Source organism: Malus sylvestris, chromosome 7, assembly GCF_916048215.2.
Source record: "Malus sylvestris chromosome 7, drMalSylv7.2, whole genome shotgun sequence".
NCBI classification, from domain to species: Eukaryota; Viridiplantae; Streptophyta; class Magnoliopsida; order Rosales; family Rosaceae; genus Malus; species Malus sylvestris.
The window spans coordinates 12,109,676-12,119,214 of NC_062266.1; the positions used below are offsets into that span (position 1 = coordinate 12,109,676).

The 9,539-nt window shown below is 34.1% G+C and overlaps 2 long non-coding RNA genes across 3 annotated transcripts; both read left to right on the forward strand.

Annotated features, from left to right (window-relative positions):
- Window positions 1–3,450: 3,450 nt before the first annotated feature.
- Window positions 3,451–6,352, forward strand: LOC126629755 (uncharacterized). 2 transcript variants are annotated; one of them, XR_007625842.1, is made up of 5 exons: window positions 3,451–3,765; window positions 4,273–4,306; window positions 4,398–4,435; window positions 5,852–5,883; window positions 6,171–6,352. It is a non-coding gene; the product is annotated as an uncharacterized LOC126629755 (long non-coding RNA). The 2 variants fall into 2 exon arrangements; XR_007625843.1 differs by lacking the exon at window positions 5,852–5,883.
- Window positions 6,353–6,826: 474 nt separating this feature from the next.
- On the forward strand, window positions 6,827–9,095 carry LOC126628265 (uncharacterized). The gene is made up of 4 exons (XR_007625334.1): window positions 6,827–7,619; window positions 7,853–8,005; window positions 8,540–8,568; window positions 8,692–9,095. It is a non-coding gene; the product is annotated as an uncharacterized LOC126628265 (long non-coding RNA).
- The last annotated feature ends 444 nt before the right edge of the window (window positions 9,096–9,539 follow it).

Consider the following 9,539-nt stretch of genomic DNA (forward strand, 5'->3'; position numbering starts at 1 on the left):
TGTTAATAAACAGTACAGAGCCATATTCCTTACCATTTCCAACTGAGGGCCAAATGACTTATTTTAGCCATGTCAAAAAATCGTCTCCAACCGAGAACCAAAGAGTTATAGTATGGAATGTGAAGAATTGAAATAAAATGAGGTAATATAGTATAAAATAGTGAAAAATATATAAGAAATGGTGTAGGAAAAATTTAGAAATTAAAAAAAAAAAGGCTGATGGGCATAAAAACAAAAAGTGGGCTGGGACCATAAAAAAAAAAAAAAAAACTAAGCCCTAAACCCTAAATGGGTTGGGCAAAGGAAAAGAACAAATAAAAAGGGTTGGGTTAATGGAAAAGAACAAAAAAAATGGAAATTGGGCTAGTTAGCAGGCTCGCTGGCTGGCTGAAAGTGGCCAATTGGTTGGCCTTTTGGCCCTTTCAGATTATGTGGGTCCCACGAGCCTTCTAGCCTAGCCCTCGGTTAAAAATGGTTTTCGGGCATTTTTCAGCCCTCTAGCCCTCTGGACCCTTCGGTTGGAGATGACCTAAATCCCCGTCAATCCTTTCATCCCAAACCACCATCGTCCAAAACTAGGGATGGGCAACAGTTATGGCAGGTTGGTAACCGCGGTTATTTATTCATAACCGTTTATTCTCATACCCGTATAACCGTTTATCCGTTGGGTAATTACCTAAATGGTTATACTCATACCCATAACCGTTTATAAATGGTTAACCATACCCATAAACGCGTACCCATTTAACCATAACCGTTTAGTACCCGTTTACTCATTTATCATTTTTTAACCCGTTTATTTTTTCTTTTTTACCATTTACATTTTTTTCACCCGTCTACGTGTTTTTTTTTAACAACTTGAAAATTAAAAAAGAAAAATTTGTCATAATTTTTTTTTCTGACAATTAAACACCGTTATAGGTACATTCATAATACATTTCCGTATTTTAATTTTTTAAGTCTTTATATCATTCTAATAATTGAAATAATACTTTACAAACAATATTTTTAACTGTTATCAATGAAGGTAATATAAAATTTGCTAAGTATTATTGGGTTACAAAAATTGTTAAAAGACAATACTCTTGGGTTATTTAACTCAGAATGTAAAGTATTAACATAATATATATAATGAACCATAAAATTTAAAGTCGTTAAGGAAAACTATCTTATATTAGCTACAGAAACCATGCACTATAGTCAAAAGCATTGATCTAAGTTTTGTCCGATAGGGAACATGGTTTGTGTTAATTTTACATATATAAAATAAACGGGTAAACGGTTACCCATAACCGCCCATTTAAATTTTGCGGGTAAACGGTTATACCCATAACCGTTTATTTATCTAAACGGTTACTCATAATCGTAACCGTGAAATTTAAATGAGCAGGTAACCGTGGTTATCCATAACCGATGGGTATTTGCCCATCCCTACCCAAACCCAATTTAGCCTCTTGCTCGGGATTTTAACCCTCCCGACAGCTTCGACCGCCACTACTTCCTTCCTCTTGTCTATGGCATCCAGTCCTCTCCCATTGCGAAAATAGACGTCAAGTTCATCTTCTGCAACCTCACCAAACTCGAGGAACGAATATTTATCGCTCTAGAAACCCAACGATTCAACGACATCATCATCCTCAATTGTACCAAAAACAACAACAGTGGCAAAGCCTACACCAACTTCTCTTCACTCTCACACATCCTCCCGCACAAATACAACTACGTCATGAGGGCAGATGACGATGTTTTCATTAGGCTCGAGCCACTTGCCTTGTTGCGCAAGCCATTGCTAGGTTAGACCTGTACTACAAATTCGTAATTCCATGTGCTAGCATGAACCCGTTTGTGAACTACATGTTCGGGATAGGATTTGTGCTGCCCTGGGATTTGGTTGAATGGATTGGAGCTTGTCACACTCCGAGTATAAGTTGGTAGGAAAGTGGTTGAAGGTGGGAATACGAGCAAAAAACCAGTTCTCGAATAAGCCGGCAATGTACAACTATCCGGGAATCGATGGGAGGTATTTTCGTGAGTTTATTCCAGAAACTGTGGCCGTTCACCGGCTCAAGAGGTGGGATCAATGGTTGTGTGTGCATGAAACTTTTAATACCAAAGTAGCGCTCTAATTGTCACTACCGTACATGATGCAATTACTAATTAGGGAAGTAAGCGGAATTACTTTTAACTTTTAATAATTTTTTTACATGAACTTTGATAGCTACATTAAAATTGTTATGGACAAATTGCAAATTTTAAACGAATGCATGGGAGACCAAAACATAGGAATATGAATATCCAACTTTCCAATGCATTTGATCTACAGTAAGAACTTGTTTGACATTTTTTTTTACATAATTTACACCAGAGGGAATACGTTGGTATCAAACTCACTGTTCGCGCCCAAACATTTTACGGAAAGCTCTAGTGGATTGAAGGCCCATTGCTCTGTATGTTTGTACCACCTCATGCCAATCCCAATTATAATATATGTATTTATCTGAAAAAATAGTAGTTGGTTTTAAACAAGCTTTAATTAATAATCATGTCACGCCAAACAAGAAAATATAACTTACCAATTATTTTAAGGTTTTAAACAAGCTTTAATTAATCCCAATTATTTTAATTCATGAAATATCCCTCATACTCATTATAATGGTCAAAATAATTGGAGAACATTGTAAGTGAAATTCCTAAATTTCAGTCACCCAATTCAAGCTATTTCGTTTCTGTTTATCATTTGTAGCCAAGACAGAGTTGATGAACCATAAAGTCTGAATAAAAACGCCATTGAACAAGTCCTCTGTATCTTCACTACAAACACAAACTCACTTCAAAGTCTGCCATTGAAAAGCTGATTCTAAAGTCACCACTAACAAAAAAATGTACCCACGGTATACATGGCCTTCCTAAGTCCCATAGACTGCAAAGCTCTTCTGGTATTATGTTTGCATTCAAATGCATCAATATTTGTTGGAGTAGGTACTCTTCCTTCCTCTCACAGATTGTTTTTTTGTCTTCTTCTAGCTATTAAAAAATTAACACAAACGTTGATGTCGCTTAATCGTAATCGTTCAAATAGAAGGGGAGGGGAGATGAGGAAGACTAGGAGGAGATGGTTACCTGATTAGCTACTTTGTACCCAAACTGAAAAGTTGGTTTTCCAGTCCCCATATATGCGAACAACAAAATGTACCCAATGCAATAAGATTGTACCCACACTGGCATTTTAAGCCCCATAAAGGGGAAAAAACTTATTCAAGCATTTTTACAAACACATGTTGTACATACCAAAAATTTTCATAAACAAAAATTATATATATACTAAACGCCTAACTTTGTGGTTAATTCCCTTTGTGTCCTTTATACTGTTCATTCGCCAGTGTTCTTCCGTTTTTGCCCTTCTTTGTTTATGTGATCACTGTTTATTATACAGTGTGATTCCGTCTTTAGCCCTGCTTTAGTCTTTGGTATTTTACTTCATTTTTGGATTCTTCCTTCCCACACCGTTTCAGTCTCTCGACCCTCCTTTTCTCTGGATGCTTCCCACCGTTTCAGACCATCGACCCGTTTTTTCTCTGCCTGCCTCCTACTCTCCCCATCTCCCTCTTAGCCTTATCTCCCAATCTCCCAACTTATTTTCATTTTAAACTTAAATCTCATATGAATCTCCTTGGTCTCAAAGGTCTTCTCTCCTCTGAACCCAGAAAAGCTTTAGCCATCCGACAACACCGGCAACCATAATCTAAGCGGTTCAGCAGTTAATAGGTATGCCTAATTTCGCATTTCATTATTGTTTGGTAGAATTCAAAGGAACCCAGATGGAGAGTTTTAATTTTTATTTGAATTGCATGTTATCCAGATGAAAATTTGAATTTGCGAGTTAGGGTTTTTCGATTTTTTTAATTTGGGATTTCAATTTTATTGCTTTTTCGCATATATGATAATGGCTATGGTTTTTCTAGCGAATTCTGATTATTTTACGATCTGGGTTTAATGATTTTAGATGGGGATCAAGTATAATGCGTGTGTAGAGGTTCTTCTTTTAATTGCTATGTGTGTAACAGCTTTGTTCAATTAGTTATCTAATTGTTGATTATCAGTTAGGGTTTTGAGGATCCAAATATCAATTCTTTGTAGGTTTGATTTGTCAAGAGTTTTGTTTTTGTTTTTTAAATGAAAGAAAAAGAATTTACTTTGTTTTGATGCTTCCTGTGTTTATTGCTTAGTTTGCAGTTATTTTTTCTTTGGTTTTCATCTACTGATCGGTTTTAGGGATCGGGGATTGGGCTAGCACTCTTCTCCACAGGTAGTTTTTAACTTTTTATATGTTTAAGTTTTTTTAATATAAATTTTGAGTGATGTTTCATTCTTAAGCCGTGGTTTTCTTTGCTTTGCAGTTTCAAGTTTCTATTTGCACAAAGAACTTTCAGACAGGGTATAACTTCTTCAGGTGTGTGCTCTGTATATTTCTCAAATTTAGATTTCTCAAATCGCTATTGTTTATTAGATTTTCTTTCGATCTGATTCCAATTGAGTTCGATTTCGAACTTAAATTTATATTCGATTTTGATTTACATATGTCCTAATTTCTTTGAAGAAATTTAGAAATGAAGGTATTCAAGTTGGAAACTTTGAGTTCAGATTTCTTCAAATTCAGTAGACCCATTTGTTGCCCCTCTCTCTCCTCTCTTTCTCTCTCTTAATCTCAATACTATTTCTCTCTCTTAAATTCAATATTATTTATTAATTGAAGTTGACGCATCTTTTGTACCTCTCGAATGCTGAGATTCAGATTAATGCCGGAAGGATTCCAATCTGGCAAAAGTCTAAACTACCTTTTATATTTTGACAGCAAGATCCCTTTGCTTATCAGCATTGTCAAACATGTTTATGATCCTTTCATTTATGTCTTAGACATATTTCTATACAATGAGTCCGTCTGTGGTTGATGAGCCAAATAAAAAAAATTAGTACTAGAGTGTGACATAGTTGTATTAATGGATCCCTAATTCTAATAAATTAAAGATTCTCAACCCTAATATGATTTAGGTGCTGTTTCAGATTTTGTGTTTCTCATTTTGGAAGTGATTAATAGATGCTCTGTAAAGGTTAGTCTTATACATCTCTAAATGTAACCCATCTACTCCATCCAGACCTCCTTAAATTAGAACTTTCCTGTTAGGTAGGTCAATTTCCCAAGGAAACATTTGATGCCTCTGGAGTTAGGTTGGTTCTCTTTTCCAAGCTTCAAATTTTAGTAATCATATCAAAAAATTGAGTTGGTTTTAAGTAACTATAGTTATGCTGTTTGCATTCTACTATGCGTACATACATACATATAGAGAAGTTTTGAAAACCAAAAAACGAACCAACATAACTGAAAAGGTCTGGTCCAATTAATTTCAAATATCCCAAGAATCCACATATCATTGCAAAACCAAATTCATCACTTTTCAAAAAAGCATGGCAAAGGGAGTTTGTAGGATTATCATCTTAATATAGGCCAATGAAATTTGAAGTTGGAATAATTTTGTGGATACACATAATATGTTGATTCATATTGGTTCTTCATTATGACCTGTGAGACATATATGCTTTAGAAATTTTAAATTTCCTGTTTTATTTTATCTTTGTTACATCAAGATTTTTTTGTTGGATTTGATGGTTAAGGTGAATTGAGTAATTAATCTATAATATCTCTTTTGATTTAATGGTTGTGAAAATATTATGATGTAGTGGTTATTATGATGGAAATGCATGTTAAAAAATTATGAATTTAACATGATTGAATTCCAACTTTCTTAAATTGATGGAATTATATACTCTTAATGTCAAACTTTCTTAACATCAGGTGATCAGTATGAATGGATTTGATATGGGAAGGTTAGCCTCTAAACTAAATCCCTTTCCCAAGTGATGTTATGTGACAAAATGTATACCACACTATGTCTTTAAAGGAAATGTTCATTAGTTTATACTCATAGCTGTTGTAATTACATGTTAGTTTTATACCTTTTTTTTTAAGAACTATGCATAGTAGTTGTTAAATATTATGACATTTGAAAATCCTTAATTCTATGATTGGGATATGATTACTGTGCGTTCACTTTATTTAATTACAATTTACAAGTGATGGAAAATTTAAAATTAATTTATGCCACAATTGTTAGGCACTATGTTTCACTAAAATTCAAGATGAAGGTGAAGGCGATATCTGTATCCTTCTACACATGCATTTTGGAAAGTTTGATGATTCGCCTATATTTCGCCAACTGGGATGTTCATTCTAAATTTTTACATTTATTGTCATTATCGTATGTTAACATTATGCCATAAAAAGCTGAAATCAATTTTTTTGTTTTGTTAGCTGATCTTATTGTCACAGGTTATAATTTCACATTTTTTTTCCTGAATTTACAAATTATGGTTTACAATGGTGTGATTTTTTTTATTTAGTTTTTCCTCGGTGCAGTTGATTTCTTTTTAAATAAATGCATTTAATGAAACATTTTTGGCATAATATAGACCAATGGTGTTTTTGCGCATAATTCAAAAAAGAGAGAGGTAATGCAGCAACTTGGTGTTCTAATTATGTTGGAACCCATGTCGTTAGAATTACTTGGAATTCCTTTGTACCAAAAAAGAAATTACTTGGGATGAAGAAAGTGACTACTTTTCTCTGCTTTTGTTGTTTATTCGTTGTTTTTTTATATTCGTTAGTTTTCATGAAGTTTTGATGTTTGCTTATTGATGTATGCTTTTTTGGATACATATACAAGGCTTGGAAGGAAGTGTATAGTCGACTACCCAAATGAGGAGACTAAGGCCATCTCCAACCGAAGGCTGGCCAGAGGGCTCGTTTGAGCCCTCTGGCCCTCCAAGATTCCCCAAGATATTAATATTTTAATGAACAGTACAGGGCCATATTTGCCTCCGTCTCCAACCGAGGGCCAGAGGGCCAAAGGGCTCGTTTTAGCCCTGTCACAAAAAACCGTCTCCAACCGAGGGCCAAAGGGCCATAGGGCCAAACATAATTTATTATTTAAAAACTACAATTTAATGTTGTATAAATGGCCTAGGAAGTTATACGAAAAAAATAGAATTGAAAAAAAATATGAAACAAATTTTGTGAAATAGAAGTTATAGGAAAAAAAATATGAAACAAAATTTGATTCATATGAAAAGGAAAAAAAAGGGAAAAAAAGAAGTTTAAATTCATTAAAAAAAAAAAAAAAAAGAGGCCTAATAATCCAACGGCTACTAGCCGTTATATTCAAAAACATTTCAAACTATTAGTGTCGGTTATAACCGACACTAATAGTAGAACTATTAAAAAAAAAAAAAAAAACCTCTTCAATGCTGTCGGTTTTAACCGACAGCAATAGAAAACATTAAAAAAAAAAATAAGCCAGCCCGGGGCTGGCTGGCTGGCCAAAAGCAGCAGCCCTTCAGCCCTCCAGCCCTCTCCGATCCCGTGGAGCCCTCCCAGATTCCAGAGCCCTCTGGCCTAGCCCTCGGTTGGAGACGGTTTTAGGGCTATTTTCGGCCCTCTGGCCCTCTGGACCCTTCGGTTGGAGATGGCCTACGAAATGAGTTTTCGCTCTCTTTTGCTTGGAATGGTCAGTACTTTCAATTCTTCTTTGTTTATTTTTTTTCTTTTTGGAAAGCATGCATGTAAAGTTTGATCACTGAGTTTGACAAACAAATATATTGAAATATAAAAATTGAATTTAAATTTGTCGACTAGATTATCTTTTTCTTAACTTTATGTGTTGCCTTGTTATATAGTTTCAAATACATAGGATTAGTTTCATAACCTTATGGGTTGCTTTGTTATTGTTTTTGGTTGCAGGTTTAACCCCTTGAACTTGAATTGGATCACTCATTGGTCAAATGCTTATTAAGTCTTTGTTCCGCATGTGAACTGTCATAGAAAAGTTTCTACCATCAAATTATAACTAAGACTGCGACAACTACTGCTCCACCATCATTTCTAAAAAATTAGGTAAAAATCTCTCATCTTTACAAATCTTTTTAACAATGAACCAATGAATGCACAAAAAAGTTTAGTACGATCTTATTTTTATGTCTTTCGCTCATTATCTCATTGAACAAATCAATTCCAGAAGCCATTTTAAGTTGCTAAATACTTTAGATTTGACATTTTGTGTGTTGAATATCAAGATAGAGAAACTTTTCTCTAAAACACCATCTGACCATTTATGCATTCGTTTTTCAAAGTTAACAATTATGCAAAATGAGGGTTTATATTTCACTTTTTAAACAGTTTAATTTTTTTTCACTTTTTAAACATTGTAGACCAAATTTGTTTAAGCATAATTCAATTGATTGGTTTGAATATGAATAATTTGTAAAACTTGGATTCATGCAGTATTTAAGGTTTAAGGCCATAGCTCAAACCACACATATGTTTTGTTATCTCATCGTTATCATACATAGTTCAAAACACACATAATATAAAATTTGACATAAACTTAACATGTTTAGTTAATAATGCCTAATGTTTTCGTCTATGCAGGACCTGGTCTGCCAACAGTTTTCAACTGCGTAAGTCATTTTATTTAACTTTCTGTAAGTCCTTTTATTGTTCTGATCTTTAGCAAGATGATCCTTCAACAAATCCAACTGTCATTTGTTCACATTAACTTCTATTTTTTCAATTTCTAACAGATAAATGAAAACACACTACCAGAAGAAAGGAGGAACAAAGTGAAGAAACAAAACCCATTAGATTAAATAAGTTCAACACTATTCATTGTTTCTTATTCTAGATAGGGTTGTAAATAGATTTATATAAGCACTATGACTTATAATTTATATTTACAACTTTCTACATGTTTTATATAGTTTCAAAACCCGCAGCACCGCGCGGGCACTCTTGCTAGTACAAGCTAAAATGAAATGCTCGCATATTCAAATACAAGTCATCAAAGTGAAGATACAAAAACGCCTTGTCAAAAAAGAAAGGAAAAAAAAAAACCTCGAACTAGTCGTAGGATCTCCAAGTTTTCTTTGCAAATGCAAGTGCAGTTCTTTTCCCCTTGAAAAATCTCCAACTTACAAAGATTACCCGTTTAAAAATCTTTACAAAGTCTCCCGATGTAAGAAAAAACTAATGCAGTATCTTGAAATTCTTTTGCAAAAATTTGCTTTCATTTGAGCACTCGTGGGGAAAATATGATTATGACTCAAATTTCAGCAAAATATGAATTTGGCAGTACATATTGTTGGAGTAGAAAATTTCAGATATTCCAATTCTCCACTAATGAGTAATCTTGAACACATTGATAAGTTTTAGACACCATCTTCGCATGCCATCAATGAGGGAGGAGGATGACCTGCAAGAAAACACTCTTTGACACACATGTCAATGTTTGTTCAGGATGCTTGTAAGTATAGAACGATCTCATACCTCTCATTTTCTCTCCCTCGTTCTGGTGGGATTTTAGTCTTTTTATAGGCATTAAAAGCTTGGCCTCCAAGTCCCATTATTTCACTCCATATTCTTTTGTAGTGAT